The sequence below is a fragment of the Nothobranchius furzeri genome, chromosome 3, assembly GCF_043380555.1.
Source record: "Nothobranchius furzeri strain GRZ-AD chromosome 3, NfurGRZ-RIMD1, whole genome shotgun sequence".
Lineage (NCBI taxonomy): Eukaryota > Metazoa > Chordata > Actinopteri > Cyprinodontiformes > Nothobranchiidae > Nothobranchius > Nothobranchius furzeri.
The window spans coordinates 42,851,818-42,872,806 of NC_091743.1; the positions used below are offsets into that span (position 1 = coordinate 42,851,818).

At 41.5% G+C, this 20,989-nt stretch overlaps 1 protein-coding gene across 7 annotated transcripts in view; it reads right to left on the minus strand.

Moving 5' to 3' along the window:
* chl1b (cell adhesion molecule L1-like b) overlaps positions 1–20,989 on the minus strand; it is a 150,159-nt gene that overhangs the window by 91,795 nt on the left and 37,375 nt on the right. The window contains exon 1 of one of the 7 annotated variants that reach the window (XM_054748383.2): positions 1,840–3,685. The exons of the other annotated variants lie outside the window; for them this stretch is intronic. The gene's annotated coding sequence lies outside the window, so the exon portion shown is untranslated. Of the gene's footprint in view, positions 1–1,839; positions 3,686–20,989 lie in introns of those variants that run through there. 7 annotated transcript variants of the gene reach the window in all.

The window sequence follows — 20,989 nt, forward strand, 5'->3', positions numbered from 1 at the left end:
GTTTTTAATGTTTTTATGACTTGCTACTTTTATCTTTGTTACTTTTCCTGTCCAGCACCTTGGGCCCCCTTTGAGGGTGATGGACAGCGCTATATAAATCGACTTGGACATTTAAAAATACCCAAAAAAGGTTATAAATGTGTCTGTCGATGTCTCTGAACCTAATGGGGGTGCTAGAGAGCTCAGGGTTTTAACAACACAAACTGTCAAAAGTATTATGCACAGATTTAAATCAGGATACTCAATTAGTACTAGATCCTGCTGTTAAATGCAGAGTTACTCCTTATCTATCAGTAGAATAGAAAAATAGAATAGAAAAATCAAAAATTATTTGAAAAGGGGACATATTGTGTAAATCTGACTTTTGGCATCTTTTTGTGCTATGCTCTGGGCCTCTACTGCCTTGATAAACACTCCAAATGTAACAAAAACCATCCATTATTGTCAGTGTTTGGTTTCAGGACCAATTTGCTTTTACAAGCCTTTTCAAAAGTCCCTTATTGTGATGTCACAATCAGGAAATTTGCTTAAAACACCCTCCCACCACCATTACCACCATCTGTCTACACTGTAGCTCTACTCCAAGCTCATCCCAGATATCTGAGCTCCTCGCCTCATGGTAGCCAGTCAGAGGATGGGTGGATAGCCAGAGCCCTGAAATGACTCATTCTGGATGGTACTGAAAAAACATTGTCAGGAATTGTGTGTAAAGAACTACATGAACATGTTTTGTAGCAATCATAGAACTACTATAACTTGCTTAAAAATTGCTATCATGTGTCAGCTTACAAAATAAACACTTTGGATTTGACTTGGCAACATTTTTGATTCAAACAATGATTCCTGCAGAAATTACTTTCTACAATGGGACCAATGAGTAAACACAGTCTCTTAAATCAAATCCTAAGTGCAAACTGGAGAGTGGGGTTTAAATAATATAAATCATGAAGCTATGTTAATATGTTAGAAAGTGATTCAGAGTAAGTGAACTGTAAAATCTCAGACAACACTGACAAGAAGCACAATCTGTTGTTTTGGACTCAAACTTATCCAGTTCAGCTTCTTGTTAATATGATAAAAGAAGTCAGTAACAACTTGCAAGTAAGCTGATGCGTCATCCCTGAGGAGAGAGGTGGAAGATCACAGTGGTTGTAATTTTCTATGGGAAAAAAATGCTTCCAACAATAAATACATGATAAGTTAGTGAATTCTTCTTTTGCTATTCAGAGGTTGGGGAAAATGTTTTTGTACCTGCAAAACAGGCATCTATGAGGCAAAACTACGTTTGGAAAGATTTGTATACACAATAAAAAACAGAAGTTTATCATACTTAGCAGAAATTGTGGTAAATAAAGAAGACTGAAGCACTGGGAGAATGAGTTAAGCAGCTCTAAAAATGACTAAATGAATCTGAAATACCCACAAGTAGCTCTAAATAAGCTTTGTTACACCAAAGACTAAGTTAAACTAATTATTACTGATACATTACGTATTCAGTGTTTCTAATTCCACAGATAAAGAAAAGAAAAAATCTAAAATATTTAGAAATTTTCTTTTGTCCTAAACGTCTGGGCTTGCATCGCCGATGACAAGAAATTATTATCTGAAAAAAGTTCATTTTTGTCATTTAAGAGTCAGCTCATGTGATTTTTATCTGAAATCCGACTTTCAGCACTCCTTTGCTGTTTTAGAAATAAAACATTCCCAATTCCTGACTACGTCTAATTTAAAACGAGACAGTCTTACTTTGCAACAGATCTACTTACAAATGCCAAAACATTATCTCGTGAAATAGTGCAGCAGCTTTGCAGAGCTCCACACATGCTGCTGGGTACTTACAGGATTTGATTCTGTTTTCAGCCTCGGCCCCCATGAGATGAGCAGCAATGCTTTTCCAGGTAATAGAATCCAGAATAAAGTAAACCACGTTTGGAGAGCTCTGATTTCTGCAGACAAGCGGAGTGCTGAGCCCGCTCTACGCATATGTTGGCAAAGCCTTTAGCTTGGCAAAGAAGCTCATTAAGCTACTGACAATCACTCCCACAAAGCCCCATCTGAAGTCTATTCACCGGGTGTGCACAAAGCACAGTGGAGGAATGCGAGCCTCATCAGCGCTGTTTGGGATGTTCGATGCACCTGTAGAATGGCTGATTTGTGACGATCAGCTGGGAGCAATAATCTGAGCAGAACTCTGGGTGGGAGCGCGGATCTCCTGCTGGGAGAAAATCTCTTGAGTGTTGCTTCTGCTGTAAGCTCGTTCTGCCAGCCACAGACAATCTGCTTAATTGCTAATACTGCTGAAAACTGTGGAGCATCAAACTGCTTAGGACAGTCCCCCAGCACTGGGCCGAAGCGTTGTTGTTGGTGCTACTGTTTGATCCCTCACTGTAACAAGACCAAACGCGTGTTTGGATCTGACGGAACTGTGACCATACAGATGGAGCGGAGCTCAGTGCAACCAAAGTCTTGAGACTGTTGATGAAAGCTTTCCACCAGCCTAACTAAAAAAAGAAAGGCAAAGAAAAAAGGCTGATTCTCTCCCACGACACGCGGGGAAGGGGGGAGGGAGGAAGCAACCCCCCAGTCTGGATGATGTATGATGTGGACCCTAAACAGAGGCTTGGGTTTTAACGAGAGAGAAAGGCGGCAAATAAAGGGAAGGAGGGAGGAGGGTCATGCTTGAATTATGCTGATGTGGGTCATAACGGGGGTGAACCTAGCCAGAGGAACGGCTGCTTGGTCAGTATGTACAGCCTGAGATGACAAGGTTGTTCCTGCGAGGCCTCACAAGTCCTGACAGTCAGAATCAGGCTGTTTCTGTTTAAAAGAAGGGACACACGCTTATCAGACGCTTGTCGCATGTCCAGAGGGGTTTTAATCAACTCAGAAAATAACCATTGGAAGTTAATCTGGCTTTTGAATCAAGCAGATCTAAGATAGTCACTAGTTACTAATTTACCTTCAATCTGATCTCACCATATATTTGTTTAAATCTTTGGAATTAGCAGCTGGAGTTCGAGAAGACCGCATTTCACAAAAACACAAAAATGGCTTTGACTCACGTTGCTGGTATTGAGTTGAGATCTAGTTGTAGCACATGATAACAAATAATAAGATATGGGCACATTTTTCCATTAGATCTGACAAAATGGCTATACCTCCCCTCAACATGAGGGATGTTTGTTTAAAGCTCCTGAAACCAGAGCGTTTCTTTGGTCATCTTTGGTATGTTCTTACTGTGCTGCTTTTCTAACTGCATGGTTGGTTCTTTTTTAAAACACAGGAAAGGTTTCTTTTTACCTTGCTGCTGACAGTTTTGTTCGCGGCTGCGGACTTCCTCAGAGCTAACGCTGATGGTGGCGTCACTTCCTACTCCATTTAGAAAAAACCTCACAGCAGATGACGTAGCACAACTGATAGGTCTGGTAGCTAACTCCACTTACTTCACATACGATGACACAATATACAAACAACTGGAAGACTTCGCCATGGGTAACCCGTTATCAGCCACCCTGTGCGAGTTTTTCATGGAAGACCTAGAACAAAAAGCCATAGCCCCCCCAAAAAACTGCTAAATAAGACTATGGAAACGCTACGTAGACGACATACTGGAAATCATACCAAAAGGACAAACAGAAACACTAACACAACACTCGAATAACATTGACGACACAGGCAACATAAAGTTCACATATGAGTCAGAAACAGAAGGCAGTATAGCTTTTATGGACATGAAAATAACCAGGCAGACCGACGGGACCCTAAACATGAACACATATAGGAAACCAACACACAAACAGACCAATACTTATTATGGTGTTATGGAAATTTTATGTTTATCATTTTTGATCATTGATTAAACTAACTGAATAATATTTGGATGGGTCCTGGCACCTATACGCCCCCACAACGCCAGGGATGACATCTCTCACCTAAACAACAAGGTGAGGACACAGACACTTGACTGTTCTTATGACTCAGCAGTTTTAACTGTATTGACATTGATTTTTGGTAGTGTTTAGCAAGAAATGCCTTTCAGATAATGTCAGCTCATTTTGATTCTTGGTTCTGATCAGCTGGTTACTACTGTGTTTGTTTGGGGGTATCGTAGAATACATGCTGTGGACTGTCTGCTTATGAACTCCAGCATCTTGAGAACAGCATACAGAAGGAAGCCTTCTTGTCTTCTCTGAAGATATGTGAAGTATGTGGACATGGTCATTGGAATTCTAACAAGTATGAGACTGATCGGATGTTTTTCATTTCACTCAATCTTCCGCTCACACGTTTTGTGTCTCCACCCGACTCTCCTCTCGGTGTCTCTTCTTCTCTCCCCACAGTTCTTTCACTGTTGTCCCCTACTGTCCTCTCCCTCTCTCCTTCTGTATCTTTATTTCTGTCATACTTATCTCAACAGTAACTTAACAAATACATTGAGAATGGGATTTTATAAAGGTGTTAAATTAAGTCTTAATTGGTTATTTTAATTTTTTTTCTTCAATGTAGTTTAGAAAGATAATGTAATTTCTGTCTTCCACCCTTAGCATACCTTGCTGTCTGCGGAGAGAAACAATGGGATACTAGTTTTTCTCTTTCAAAAGGCATCTGAGGATCTAAGGCAGTCAGTAAAGCCAAAGTCTGAAGTCAAGAGGTAAGTCAAAAAGTAGTGTTGTAGGAAGCATGATTTGTTTCAAGTGCATTATTCCAATGAGGATGGAAAGGAGAGAGAGAATAAGTGAGAATGTTTGGAGAGGGTTTGATAGGAGAGAAGTAAACTGTATCCCAAAAACAGCTTAGAAGAGAAAGAAGGTAAATAGAAATAGCAGAGGCTACAGGAAAGGCTGAGGATGTTGGAAAGGTTTGCCTCCTTCAGTCCATTTTCCCAGCATCAACAACCAGTTCCTGTTTGGGTCTTACAGCCACTGGCTCTGTATTTATATCACTGATCTCTGAACAAAATCAGTGGGGGTTCTTGGTTCTGTATTTTCATATATCTATGCATTTTTAATTTGTGTTTTATTGACTGATTTTTTTTAATGGCAGGTCAAAGGCTTCATTGGGGGATGAGCAGTGTCCCCGGAAATCCCTCCGTCTTAAAGGAGCGCAGAACCTTACACTGAGCAGAGAATTGACTCAAACACGAGAACAAGAGTACTACTTCAAAGGATTTGTCTCAGATTTTTAATTGTTGTCACCTTTTTTATGGAAAATTTATGTTTATTAATTATTGATCATTGACTCAATCAACTGAATGTAAATGTATGGCTCTATGCCTCTGATCATGCTCACTCTTTCAGACACACCCACACAAGCCACTCACACACACACACACACACACACACACAATCTCTCTCTCTCTCTCTCTCTCTCTCTCTCTCTCTCTCTCTCTCTCTCTCTCTCTCTCTCTCTCTCTCTCTCTCTCCCATTTCTCTATAAATAAAGTCTGTGAACAGATGTCCGGGGCATTTTGCCACAGTTATAACGGTTTGACTTGTCTGCTCATTGTCTCCTTCTCTCCACTATAGGAAATGGGTTATTGATAAACTTATTGATAAAATCCATGACAACCTTGATGGAAAAAAATGGCGCAATTTGAGAGTTGGGGTGTGAATAATCAACACAAAATGCATCCTTATGACTATTTTTTACCCCCAGGCTTTTAGGAGGTGATCAGAGGTCTTAAGGTCATTGTTACCATGAACTTGCATCCATCTCATTCTCATGAATGCATATATGCAGTGATTTATATGTTTATATAACGCCTGTTTAATTAACCAACATTTTTAGTGTACAGCGGCTTGTTTGGTTGTAATGCCTTGTGAATGTGGTTTATAAATAAAATTGGATTGGATTGGATTTATTTTCAAATTAACAATCAGTTGGCCTAAGGTTGAGCTGCTTAGATTTTGGGAGCCCAGGTTGAGGTCACACAACTCATTGTTCTGTTCTTTTTATATTTCAGGACATTGATTCCAGAGAGGCTGAGGCAGACAATACAGAGAAGACAATGGGCATCTACACAGTCCGAGCAGAGGGTCACGGTCCTGATGGTCCAGGTGATGGATGCTTTGCTGATGTTGGTACTGTGCTGGAAGGCGTGGAAGTTCTCCATAACCTGCAGAGTGTCAGCCATGCATGCGTGATGCTTTATGGACTGATCTATGCACTCAACTTGAGCTATCCAAAAAACCTGAAGCGTACTTTCGAGGTGTACCAGAAAATCCTGATGGACCTGGACTCAACCAAACTTTCACCAAAAGTGCAGGCACTGAAACTCAAATTTCTCCAGTAATATGGCTGACGGTAATGCACTAACACAACCCCTACATCCCGTGTCATGTTATTTCCCAGTCAGACTGGATCTTGTGTTGAAATGAATCCCTTAGTTCTTGAAGGGTGTGTCAGGGAAACACCTGTTTGATTAATGTGCGTCTGTAAAGTTTGTTTTTTCTTTTTGTCTCCAAGCCTTTAACAGGGAAATGTATCAGTGTGGCTTTGCAGGTGGGTTCATAGATGGGTAGTTTCTAAAGTGAGTTGGCTGGCAATGTTGTGCCTTGGCTCAAACCAGATTTTTAAAAATTGTTTATAAATTCAATGGACGCTAGATAAGTGTTCAAAAGATATTTGTTCCAAAAAAGTGCGTCAGTTCATACCAAAGCCTGTTTTTCTAATACTGAATGGAAACTATGGCCATAGGGACTTATTTTGAATGTAAACCTGTGTAACATTAACTGAAATACATAATTATCATGGAAAAATCACTTTAAGATATAGGGTATATCTTCAATTGACATTTTCGTTATGTATTTAAATAAAAGATTGACGTGTACATTCAAAATAAGCCCCTATGTTGTATTATTGCAATAGACAAAACAAAGCAGATAAAACTGAACAGACTGAAAGACCACAAGTTGAGAGTGTGTGTTGTAGATGGGCAGCTTAGCACTTTGCTCTGATGAGCTGAATTATCTGATATTTTCCAGATTTGTTTTACTTGTTTGTATTTCTTTCCTCGTGTTTAATTCATGAGGTTATTTCTACAGTTTAGTCACTCATGTAGTACTCTGGAAGGAGAAAAAGTAGGATGAGGGGGAATGGAGAGGAGTGAGATGGATTAGAAAGATGGAAGTATTTGTACATGCATTAATCATTAAAAAAATTCAAAGTGGACCACGAGGATACGTTCTGTCCTTTGTGTTTCATGTCATGGACGTTGAGAGGCTTTAATGCAAATAAGGTTGTTTAATCAACAAGGTGATCTGAATGTTCTTAAGCATCATTATTGTTTGTAATAAATGAAAAATAATTCAATAAATACGATGCATTTTGAATAGTTTGGTTGATTACGTAAGCATAAATGACATGTAATTCAAATAAATATATGCTATTTATCCGGCATAGATAACCTAATTTTTATGCAATTCAAACAATATTATTCATGTATTTGAAATAAATACCCTTCTTATTATTAATTTAGAGTAATTATACTTCATTAATACTAAATACATAAACTTGAGTATTATGCGTTTCAATTAAATAGGCTTTATTACACTAATGAATATGCATCATGTAAAGTTTATTTGGTAGGCTTGTCTAAAAATTACCTTAAAAAAGGTAAATGGGAATTTGTCATGTAAAAAATTACATAAATCTTAAGTTTTAGGGTTAAACATTTCTGTGAGTGGACTGCATCATCAGAGAGGGGAGAGCGGGAAGCAGAGGACGACAACGATAAACAGAGTAGGAAGTGACGCCACCATCAGCGTCAGCTCTGAGGAAGCTCGCAGCCGCGAACGAAACTGTCAGCAGCACGGTAAAAAAGAAACCTTCCCTGTGTTTTAAAAAAGAACCAACAATGCAGTTTCTTTGGTGTTATTTATATGTTTTTATGTTCTCTAGCTATCTAGGATGAGCGAGATCTCAATAACATAAAATTGAAACAATGTTTTTGATCCATTAGTAAGTCAGTGAGGATGCAGGGTCTCAGGAGGATGAAACTCTAGCGAGGGAAGTAGTGGAACACACGTAGTCATTTAAGGAACGCCAGCGTGATGTTATTCCCGTCGTTTCTCTCCCCCAACCCCATTTACTTTCTGTTGAGCCTTTTTATTTTTCAAGTTATTTGGTATTAGTCTCTTGTCTCTCTGCCTGTCCACTCCGTTACCCAAACAGATGTGCCCTATGTGTCATAAATTCACCAAATTTACCTTTGCAAAGAGGAATACGTAGGGCTCTGATGTGGAATGAAGCCGTTCTGCCATGTCGATGATTCAGATTCTATCAGAACATACTGTAACAAGATGGGGAAAATAAATTCTACATATCCATTTAGCAAAGTGACTAATGCATTATGTGGGAATTCTTAAACAGGAGGTTCGGATTTAGCTCTAAGGAATGGGGGTGGTGTGGTGGTGGGTCGGGGGGGGGGGGGGGGGGGGGTTCCTTTTCATCCTGAATGCAATCAGTTAAAGTCAGTGACTGAGAACACCCACAGTCCTCTAATGCCAGACCCTGTGAGCCCAGGATCAGTCTTTGAGCTACAACAGCATGGAGCCTCCATTATGGCCGCACAAACAGAAGGAAGCCTTATGAACTTTGCACAAACGCTTAGAGCTTCTGGGGCTGGACAGCTCTGGAAGCCGGACGGGATGGGTAGGTACCGGGGCGAGCTGCCAGTTCCGAAAAGCTTAGTGTTCGTCCGCCGAGGGCCAGACAAACCTGATATTGTCCGTGGCACTGCCCCGGGGGACAGCCTCTTCCCCTTTCTGTCCGCCACCGCGTCTCATTCACATCCCAGCTGATCCACTGGTTTGGACGTGACACACACAGGCAACAAGAGAAATGTTTATTCACACTATGAAGCAAATGTTCAAACCCTTTAAAAGCACAAACCGTAATCCCTTGTAAAACTCAACTCTATGCTTTGTTAGCTCTGCTTCAGCGACTTGTCAAGCTCTGGTCTTGTGTTTCATTTAAAAATCAAAGAACAATCCACTGTGTTTCCCAGAAAATATTCATAACAATGTTAATTCATGACGGACCTCTTATCTCTGTCGAGCAGCAATCGCTACACGCTATCTGGCTGCTATAAGATGAAACTGAAGCCGGAGGGACGTGGAATTAAACCAACCCTCTCTTGACCCATTGATGGAGCAACAGAAAGATGAAATTGTTGCTCCCCTACTGTTCTGCAAATGGAGAACAGAGAGTACAGGTGGTTCACGGCCCCACTAAAACCTTCACCTACGCGTCTCCATGTGGTTCCTAGAACTCTCCTCAGACCTGTCAGGAAAAGATAAATGCCAGAGCTTTGATGGGAGACTTGAAAATGAGCAGAGGCCGATGGACGGGAAGGTTGCTGAGGAAGCATGAAGACCGATTTACACTTTTCCCTTTATTTGGCAAATGTGCTGGTTTCACGCAGAGTGAGCCTTTTAATTGAACTTCGGGCTCATGGCCCATTTCACCGAAACGTCGTCTGTTAGTCAGTCTGTCAAAAACGGTCAATAAGCCTCTAACGTGGTGCTGGCAGATAGACGCGGGGCAGCCTGCCTTTGGCTGATACCAAAAGCTTTACGCTGCTTGCTGAATCAATATTACTACCAATATAGTTCTCGCCGGTGAGGTGTTTTTCTAATGTGTTACCATAGTAACAGGTGCCCCTGTCTTTCTTCTTATCACTGGAGGTTTAAAAACTTTCTGCATTGTGAAGCAGCCTTCTGCAGCGAGCTCCAGCGCGCGTGTCGCTCTCGGGTCACACTTTAATCACAAACAGGCTACAGCTCAACACAGCCGCTGTAAAGCTCCACAACCTGAATGTTTATGACCTGCGACTGCAAACGAGCAATTCCAGGAATGAAATCACCCACGTTTATGTGTCACTCTCTGTTTTTGTGGCACTTTAATAGTCAACTCAATCACTTCCAGATCCAGCCGAGAAGGTTGGGTGTTTTTCATTTTTAAAAGCCTTCCTCAAATGATACCAGCATTACCGCCCGTCTCCAGAGGCTGATAAAATCTTATTATAACACATCATTCAGAACAAAATGCTCCTAACCTTACATTTCTAAATGACATTTGTAAGGCCATTATTATTTAATTGCACATGACAACAAAGATGTAAACAACATTTTTTTCATGAGAAAACACCAGTTCAACAAGAACAGTTCAATATTAAGTCAACTGTAGTTTTCCACATCGTCATTTAAATGTGATCTCCATCAGGGTGCAGTGTGAACGGTCTACGCCCCTGAAGCGTACACAGAAAAATGGACGCTACGCATCATCGGACCAATTGTTGTGACCAGGTGATGGAGATAAGCTTGCTTCTTACATTGTTGGCATTTGATCATGCCAGTGTCCACTTCCTCCTATGCATAACTGTGACGTCACAAATTGATTTAATCAAGTTCGGATGACACGTGTGACTGTTTGGACTGAAGTTCCTCTAAAAATGATCTGATTAAGAACCACATATGAAAGCAGCCTACAATCTGCTGTTCAGACTCATAAAAAATAATCAGAAATTTACTCTGAAAGTAGCTGAAATTTTCTGCACATGCTCAGCTATTCCTAATAGTTAAACGGACTCACGTGTTGAATAAACCAGCGCAGTTGTACCAGAGTTAGATGGGAGAATAAACCTTGTGAGACCAGGCAGAGACAGACGGTCCTTCGACTGTCTCCGCCAGACCGCCGGCCATCAGAGCATCACAGATGGCACTCTCAGAGATTGTGGCAGCGACTTGGGGATCTCTAGTCCTCATTAACACACCTACTGAGCACAATGTGCACAACACCGTCTGCTCTGTCTCCGGATGTGCTTAACACTGTTTGTACGACACCTCCACTAAATAGGAAAACAAACATAACACCAAAAGCTTTAACCGAGCATGATTTCATGTCTGATCTGAATTAGAACTGATAAGAGTTCATGATTTAGAGTGAAATAAGTAAGAGATTAATGTGAGACCAGAACCAGGACACAAGCTTCTGAATTTTCTCTCTTTGCTGTGGACACGTTCATATAAAGCCTAAAGCTAAAAGCTAAATTTAATGATTTTTAGCCCCAGAATCAATAAACCGTTTCCCCCAGGTCACATTCAGCAAAAGAAGAGGCCTCCACTCCACAACTATTAAGAGTGTGTGCACAGCTGACACGGAATACAGGAGCAAACACCAGCCTGAGAATGAATTCATTAAGATAAACGCAGTGTCTCTCAGCGAATCGTGTTGGCATGGTAACCAGGGTTGGTTCACTCTGGACCCACAGCATCCAAATGGTTGGAGGGATCAGCGTGCACACACACACACACACACACACACACACACACACACTGAGACCTGCTCACAAAAGTACACAACCAAGGCTGAGATAAATCCTCCTTTTCAGAACCGGCACCTCAGCTGTAATTTGATGGAAATGTCCTGCAGGAAGGCAGGAAGCTCAGTGGGAAGATGATCATCGCCATCAGCGGCTTCTCTCTGAGAAACAGGTTGGACACGAGGTGCTGGCTGTGTGTTTGCTCCAATAATGTGATGCAGACAAGTAGGATTAATTATTTCCAGACAAAGGCTTTGTTCCACCTATAGTGTGATGGCAAGGGGAAGCAGAAGATGCCATTTAGTCACATGGCTTCTCTGGAAGATCTAATAGCCTTTTAAGGAGTGTCCTGCTGGCCACCTCACCTCAAGGGTCAGCCCTTCAGGACCAGTGAGGCGGATCAGCTCGTCGCACAACAAGGATTATCCCGCGGTGGAAAATACCAGAGGCCTCCGTCTCACATGGGAGTACAGCGAGAGGCAAAGAGGCAGGACCAATGTCTGAGACAAATTAAACATGTGTGAATGTGTGTGTGGGGTAGGGACAAATCTGTGTGTGTGTTTTCACCCAGACAGGCTCATCAATGGGCTGGCTTCCTCATCCTGTTGGTCATTCACTGAGATCAGACAGGAACGCACCACCATGTGTGGGCTGACTAATGTTTAGACGTTACACAGATTTACCTCAAATGACCTCAGCTTAGACCATTCTCCACAAACAACACCACACACTTTCTGCTCATCATGCCAGGGATTTTTTTAGGCCACAGTCCTTGTGTAAAACTATTTCTGTCCTACCTGTAGATAGCCTCCCGAACAGCCTCTGTTTGGAGCAGATGTGTCATGGTAAAGGCCAAATATGTCAAATTAGAAGTCCATGCGTGCAACAAAATGGGTTTTATTTTTTTACTTATACAAGTGCACAATTTATTTTTACAGTGTTTCATTTGTAGAATTGGCAGGTGTGTTTGTTCTTTAACAAATCTGCCTAAGAGTCAAAATTCCTATATATATGGGGCCAGACAAAATTACTATGAGGGTCTCAAATGGCCCCTGGGCCACACTTTGGACACCGCTTGTTAAAAAGATAACAAAGGATTGATTAGCTAATGGCTAGCCAGACCATTTCCAATACCTGAAATTTCATAGTGATTTAATGTAACTTCAAATGTTAAATTCGTGTGATCTCTAAGTGTTCCTTCTCCCAGCACAGTAGCATGCAACAAATACATATGGTAGAGATTATGAATTTTACTTCTAAAATAGCCACGTTTCCTATAGTAATGGGATTATTATTTTATTTTTTTTACCCATGTGCTTTGCCAGCATGTTGTAGCTTCAACAGCCCTGCTTTTATTCCTTCTTTTTGTGGAACTTTAGTCATTTTCCAACAGTTTCTTTGAACGCTAATGCTGGAGTGGGAAGGGGAATCTAGTAGCACAATAGCTCCACCGAGCATCTTCTTCACCAGCAGCAACTGGGGTTTATCCTCATTTCTGACCATATTCACAGGAAATCTAGGGAATTGGTCCTTTTCTGCTGGTCTATCACTATATAGGGAGCATAAGTCACTTCCACACAATGGGTCCCCGGAAGAACAAAAAAATGAAAGCAAGTCAACGAGGCTAAAAACGCTATTTTCTAACCCGCTTTGCCTTACGCCCTGGATCGCACCTATGTTGTACTGCAATTTGGGTGAAAAGTAATGATGGGTGTTTCGACCACGCCAGTCACGTACTTTTAGATTTATCAGCTTGTAAAAGTTCGTAATTAGCATGACTACACATCAGAAATCGGTTTGTCACATATGTGACATCACCACATAATCTCCTCTCCCCTAGAGTAGCTGCTACTTACCACATGACCAGATTTATGGTGGTTCTTTCCTCCTGGGGGAAGTTTGCTGAACTTACAGCCCTTTTCCCTCAGTTCTCTCCGTGTCTGGTTCGATGACGTCACTTTCGTGAAGCACATTTGTAGTTCTGGACTTATTTTCACACAAAACCTAAAATATCATTCCCCCTAAATAAGCTCATTCTTGGTATCAAAATGTGTCTTTAAAGTTCAGGGACATCAAGTGTGAAATCCATGGCACAAAACAAGCAGAATTAGAAAATGTCGTTTTTAGCCCCGTTGACTTGCATTCGTTTTTCGTTCTTCCACGGACCCATGGTGCGGAAGTGACTTAGGCTCCCTATAGCATCAAATTTAGGTCGGAGGTCTAACTTACATCTAAAAATAGACCAGAAAGTAACTTTTAATTTGCAGACACAAACATCCCATCTGTCTAGCTGCAAATCAGAAAGCTCTGCACCAGACCTTGTTATCGTACAAAGAAGACATAACATCTTCTGGCAAGGTCTCACGCAGAAGCGAGACTCCTGCATTTTTTACTCTGAATAAAGTTCATCCACCTGGAATCATAAATGACTGTACAAACAGGGTTTCCCCAAGCGCTTTATAAGCCTGGCAGCCCACCAGGCTTTGCTTGGCCAGCAGCCAGGCTAAGTGTCATGCCGCGCCCTCCTCCCCAACCCCACCATGTCCACTGACACGAACGGCGCAACAAAACTACTGCCCGCCATCAGCTGATACTTGAGACACAGCAACGGAACGTGTGCAACCCCCCCACCCCCGCTCTCATGGAGGAGCGCTGCGGGACGGAGAATGCGACCCCCCCCCCCCCCCCCCCCCCCTCCGATTCCGCCAGGCTTTTCTCATTCCCTGGGGGAAACCCTGGGTTGAAATAATCAAATGTGTTGAATGAACAAAATGTTTCAATCCTAAAATGTTTGAATAATCTGTGCATTTAATCAATGATGTGTTAAAACGAATATTTTCCCTGCAATGATTAATTTCAGATCTTAAAGAGCAAGTCAACCCCTACCAGAGTCTAACTCCACTCCCACTTCATGTTTGAAAAATGCAACACATGCTGTTGCCTGGCAGACCGAGAGGGCGGAGCCGCTAACAAATACACACACACTCAGGCTCACGACAGCATTGTGACATCATAATGTACCAGTTTACATCATAGCATACTTCTTAGCCAATAGCGGTGGAAGATTTAAATTAAAATACAGTGCAGAGTTTTTACCTGACAACGGCACAACACTGCCAGTTTTAGGCAGAATATTTAAATTTTAACTAAGATGCACTGAAGTGCCAAATTATTGACGACACGTGTCTGCAGCACGATTAGACACTCGTTTATTTAGTTTATCAGCAAAAAAAGTTTATTTGGGGGTGACTTGCTCTTTAAACTACACCAGGGGTCGGCAATCCTGGGCACTCGTGCCACTGTTGGCACGCAAAGGGTTAACTGATGGCACAGCGCATTAATCTGAGAAGATGTGTTGAAAAATAAGTGTTGTAACGGACTGACTTTTCTGTTAATTGTTTTTGTTTTCTTGTTTGGACACTAAACGCGTTAAAAAGTTGAAATGTGATCTCTCAGCCTTCCCGCCTGGCGAAGCGCTCTGTCGGCTGGTTGCCTTGGCAACGCGTGTGCTTGTGTGTCGGAACAAAGACGTGGCACAGCATAAGAGGAGGTTCGGGTGGATATTTTTAGTTTTTATCTTGTTGTTCGGGATTATCTCAGTTGTTGATGCAGTCACTGTGATATTTGGAAGTTAAAAATAAACGGAAAGACGGAAATAACTGCGTTATTATTAGTAATAAAACGCCACACCCACGCGATGGCCCGCCGGTCCAAATCAAAAATTAGAGCGAAAAGACAACATCCAGGCCGCTTCTTGATGACGGTAATCTACCTGCCGGTACAGTGAGGATGTTTCTAGCTAGTTAGCCCTGTAAAAAATGGCATCTAAGCGAGCAAAAAAAGATAATTCCAGGTCTTTTATGACAACTTGGACAGAAGACTGGGGTTTTGTGCAGCAAAGAGATCGTGCTGTGTGTGCTTTTTGCCTCGAGAGTGTTGTTTGCCGTACCTCCAGTGTTAAGCGGCATTTTGAGACGAAACATCAAAAAGATTTCAAGGACGAGGAAGAGAAGGCTGAATCAATTGCACGTGCTGTGTCAAGATATGAGAAGCAAGCAAGTACTCTGAAAGTTTTTACAGCTACTAAACATCATGGAACTGAAGCAAGTTTTCGTATCGCACACTGTATTGCTAAACATGGAAAGCCATTTACTGATGGTAACTTTATTAAAGAGGCATTTCTCTGTACCTCAGACATGTTATTTGATGGGCTTCCAAACAAAGATACTATTAAAGCAAGGATTCAAGACATACCTGCATCAGCCAGAACTATGGAAAGACGCATCCAGGAAATGGGTGACAATGTCAGAGCCCAACAAACAGCTGGTTTGAAAGAAGCCCAGGTGTTTAGTGTGGCTTTGGATGAAAGCATTGATATCAATGATGTGCCACGTTTGGCTGTAATGGTAAGATACTGTGATGTGACAGTACAATAGGAACTTTTCTGCCTTACCCCGATGCCTGAAACAACACGAGGTGAGGATATTGCCGACATTTTTATGGAGCGTTTTGAGGAACGAGGCATTGACATTGCAAAGATTTTTGCTGTGACAACTGATGGTGCACCAGCTATGGTTGGGAAACACAGGGGGGCTGTTACTTTAATTGAGGAACAAATAGGCCATCCCATCACGAAACTGCATTGTATAATACACCAAGAAAACCTCTGCGCCAAGATGTCAAATTCAGATCTTAATGATGTCATGGCCACAGTGTCAAAAATTGTGAACTTCATAGTTAAGCAATCTGCTTTGACTCACCGCCAATTCCAGTCTCTGCTCGAGGAGATGGAAAGCTCATGCAAAGACATCCCACTCCACTGTGCTGTTAGATGGCTTAGCTGTGGAAAGGTTCTGGAACGATTTGTGGATTGTTTTGATGTGGTAAAAACATCTCTGAATGAAAAGGGGCAAAGATATCCAGAACTTGAAGATGAGAGGTGGGTTGAAAAACTTTTTTTCCTCGCAGATATAACTGGACACCTGAACGAGCTTAATCTCAAACTGCAGGGAGCAGGTCAAACTGTTTTGGACATGCGTGACACTTGGGAAGCTTTTGTTGGAAAGCTGGAAGTTTTTTTAAAGGATGTTGAAACTTCCACATTCCGCCACTTCAAACACCTCAGGGAGCTGTCTGTTCAGTGCAGCATCAGCACCACAGCAATACAGGAATGCATCCGAAGACTCCAGACAGAATTCGCAACGCGTTTTCAGGACTTTCAGTTGTATGGACCAATGTTTTCTTTTCTGATCAGACCAGAGAGCTTTGGTAATCAGCTGGATTTGTCTCTCTTTAACTATCTGGATACAGACGACATGGAAATGCAGCTGATTGAACTGAAAAGTTCAACTCTGTGGGGGACAAAGTTTGCAGAACTACGGCAGCAGCTGGAATCCACAGCTGTGCATGATCATGGAGCTTGCATTTTCAGTTGCTGGACGTCACTACCAGACAGGTTTAACTGTCTCAAGAACATTGCACAGGCTTTATTGACAGTATTTGGTTCTACATATCTGTGTGAGCAGATTTTCTCTCACATGAAGAGTGTCCTCAGTGCCTCCCGTAGCCGTCTGGACATTCAGAGACCTGTGTGCTCCTGAAAGTTACTAAGTGTGAACCCCAGATAACTCAACTAGCAAATGCAAAGCAGGGGCAGAAATCTCATTAGCATGTTTATCCTTGCAATAACATATCTTAGCAAAGTTTAGTTTATTCTTATCTTTGTTGTGACACCTTAAATATTGTATTTTCTGTGGTGTATGTCTTTTGATGTTCTTGTTATGGACAGGGTTTTTTAAAATACCTGATCTACCCTTTGCCAACACCGGTCAACAAATATAGTTCTATGAAGTTCAGTTTTAGGATGAAGTGGAAAAGAGATGTTATGCTGCCCAATACTGGATCTAACTGTAAAATTTCACAGTATATAATGTGTAACTTGTTTTGCAGTGTTATTAAATGTATGCTTTATGCAACAGTTGAAATGGCACACTGACTTCAAATGAAATTTTAAATGGCACTCATCACCAGAAAGGTTGCAGACCCCTGAACTACACCATCCTCTCTTGTGACTCAGGTCACAGCCTCTCTGCAATGCTTGCGAGTGATTACAGACACAACAGCTCTTTTAAGAACCACCTAACAGCCCCAGACACAAAACAAGCACTTTAGCTTACTGCCTCCAACCAGAAGGTAACCCAGACTAGGGAGTCGTATTCTGAACTGTCTACGGGCTCCGATACAAGAAGTCTACGCAATCGGCAGTGTCCATCTCGACCTCCTGACCCCCTGGATTACTAGGAGATCTTCACACAAGGGTGCGTAGCCTCGGCACAAATTGCGTTGGATGGTTTTATAAACAAATCTCTAGCTTATAAAACTATTAAGCCACAATCTCTCTCACATACTTACTAAAGGTTTAGCTAAAGCATCTAGCTGCATTACATTCAATCACATCATCTGTTCCATCCAATCGCTTCATGCGTTATATTCCATCATTTAATTCATACATTGTCTTGTATAACCATGAGATAAGGGAAAAGAAATAAATTCATTTTCATAAACTATATACTTGACTCTGTCTGAATTATTATGAAGTGTGTTTAATACGTAAAATAAATTAAAGTCTTCTGATTAAAAACTCAAAGATCAATCAAATTGATATTTCATATTTATATGGAATTATCCCATCTTATTGATCATTTAATACATATGTAGCCAATCCTTGATGCTACAACTAGTTCTGGCACTGCCGCCAAAGACCCTCGGTCAGCTCGGTGGACCAGTGTGTTTATAAGCTGCTTCTTCTGCCTGGTTAAACAGGCAGCCTGTTGGTTGGTCTTAGCACTACTGCCACCTAGTGGCTGGAGGCTGGTTTTGCACTCTTACATAAAAGAAAGATCAACATTATCAGACTGAACGTGCAGCAATAAATTCCATCGGAAGCGTTGATAGGCCCGCTACAAAAACAAGTCCAATCAGTAATGGAGCAGTGAACACCGGGGGTTTGTCAGGGGGGGGGGGGGGGGGCTCTTTGATGTTCAAAAGCTCTGAGAAAAATAGGCGAGGAGAGAACCATTTTCACATGAGGAGGCTTGAAGTTCAGAAGATGTTAGATCAAACACAGCAAACATTTTTTTTTCTGTTGAGCTTCAGCGGATCCAGATTAAAATCCTCTTTCACTGACAATCAGCAGATGTCATTGCAAATCTACCCCAAGCAGCAATAGGACTTAAGGGAAATAAACATGTTTTTATTGATGTAGCAAATTTAAAGCACGGTCAAAGTGTGCTCAACATTTCACAACTGTTTTGTAAATGTTCACTTTTGGCTTAATCCAATACATCTGCTGTGGTCTCTGGTATTAATGATTGACTTTTGCCTCCAGGAGAGAGCAGAGCATGTCTTAGATAGTAGAAGCTAACCAATAGCATTAGCAGCTCCACAACAGAGCAGAACCCCTCCAGCTTGTGTTAAAGACAAAACATCAATGTTAAAGAGCGAATGGAGGCAGTGGAAGAGTTGTGTTGCTGTTAGCCAATCAGAGGTGAGATGTCCAATTATCAGGAAATGTTAATTATTAGGGCTCCAAATCATGCGGTTTCCTTGCTGATGGGGAAGTATTAACTAGGCTTTACTGACTGGAGCAGTTGTAAGATGGGTCAGAGTGAGGGATCGTCTCGGATGTTTCTTGCTCATCAATCACAAACTATATCCCTATAAACAGAACCAAAAAATAGCAAATATTTCTAATTTGTACAAATTAACAGCCGTCAAAATTGCTACAAATGCATTGGGAATGCTGCATTGAGAAATCAGCATCTTCATTAATTTCAGAGCTGCTCATAGAAGCCAATTAGCCAACATCAGGTGTTTCTGCCCACAGGCATTATTCCACACAAGCTCCTCTTGCTCCATGAAAACACAGCAACCAACCGGGCTTCGCTTGATAGGTTATAGTTTTTTGAGTTTGATTATCTAATTTATACTACATATGTTCCATAAAATATGACACTGGATACTTGAGACTGAGCGTAGCACTGACTCTTAAAACTTCAACTCATTCTAAATTATTCACTGCGCCCGCAGGGGCCTGCTGAGCAAGTGCACAAACCTGACATTTTCCTGCAGCTCAAAGATGGACACAGGCAGCTTAATAAATTACACGGTACCCGAGAAATTTATGGCTGCACGTAAAGCAGCACCTGGAGAGCCAGAGAAGAAACAGGCACAGTTTCCTTGTTAGGAGTAGCATGAAACGGGTGATAAAAGCAGCAGGTTTAAATCCTAATGGTACTATTCATTTGAAGCTATTGTAAAAAGGAAAGAACAGAGAGTGCCAATGAGCTGGAGATGGAACCGCAAGGCAAAGAGTGTGTGTTCAAATATCTTATCAACAGCAAACCACAAAGACAATCTTGGAGGATTTTGGATCTAAAAGCTCTCAGTGTGTAGAAGAGCTGCTGCTACTTGAAAGGTTGTTGGAACTAATAAAAATGCCTACTTCAAACTGTAACATGAAGCACAGACTGAAAGTTGTATTTCACAACATAAAAGCGCAGGCAGGGCATTAAAACCTACTGAAAGTAACTTTAGGAGTTGGCTTCGTTGTCGGGCTAGGGCCAAACGTCTGGCTGCAGACAGAATCCAGAAGGTGGAGGTCTGGGACACAAAGGTTTTTCTAAACAACTTGTTAATGTATTTGTTTCCACTTTTGTTTTTACATGTGTATTTTCTTTTATTCTATAGTAAATACTGAATTCCAAGTTGTATTCTTTTTTTTTGTTAACATATGCAAGGTTCCTACATCTGTGGCTAAATGGAATCTCCGTGATTGTGTTTGTGTTCAAAACCTGGCATGTTAGCAGATTTCCTATAAAAGCTCTAAATCATTGATTATGTAGAGTGGCATACATATTTATTTGGATGCTTTTTAAGCTTGATTACTACCCTACACTTTGACCAATATGATGTGAATTTCCATATAAATATGGAAATCCAGTCTGATTGGTCTTTGAATGTTTAACCAGAAGATTTAGAATTCTTTGTTTATTCAGGGACTGTAAGAAACTTCATATTAATTCAAGAAGAGAGTGACGTTTGTAAAGAGTAAGAAATTTATTTCTAAACAATTAAAAACATGACAACTATGCCACTTTATGTGATGAATGAATTTAAGTGGATGGAATGTGAGGTGTGATGATGTGTGAATGTGATGTTATCAGAACTGTCGTTTCTGAAGAAACTGAGTTCTGAGTGCGAGTGAATTTGGTCTGCTATAAATTAACAAAGTTGGTTCTTATCAAAAACACATTAGACGCAATCTGTCGAGTCTACGTACTCTGATCGGAGACCCCCATAATAGATCTAGAATGTGTTGAGGTCCAGGGACCACAGAGGTATCGAAGTCCATAGAAGAAACTGCAGTACCGATTAGACCGGTCTCGAGATGTCTCCAGGTCACGACAGTTGTTTTTGCCTCTTAGGAATAAAGGTTGGTTTATGCGCGAGGTCCGCACGGCTCCGTGTGGAAAAGTTGCATCATTTAAACAACCACGACGCCCCTCCACCGCACCTCCGCACGGCCCAAACTTTCCGCACCATGCACCTAGGAAATTTTCTAACCACGTGGATGGTCAGACGAGGAAAAATATGGCGGATTGGCCA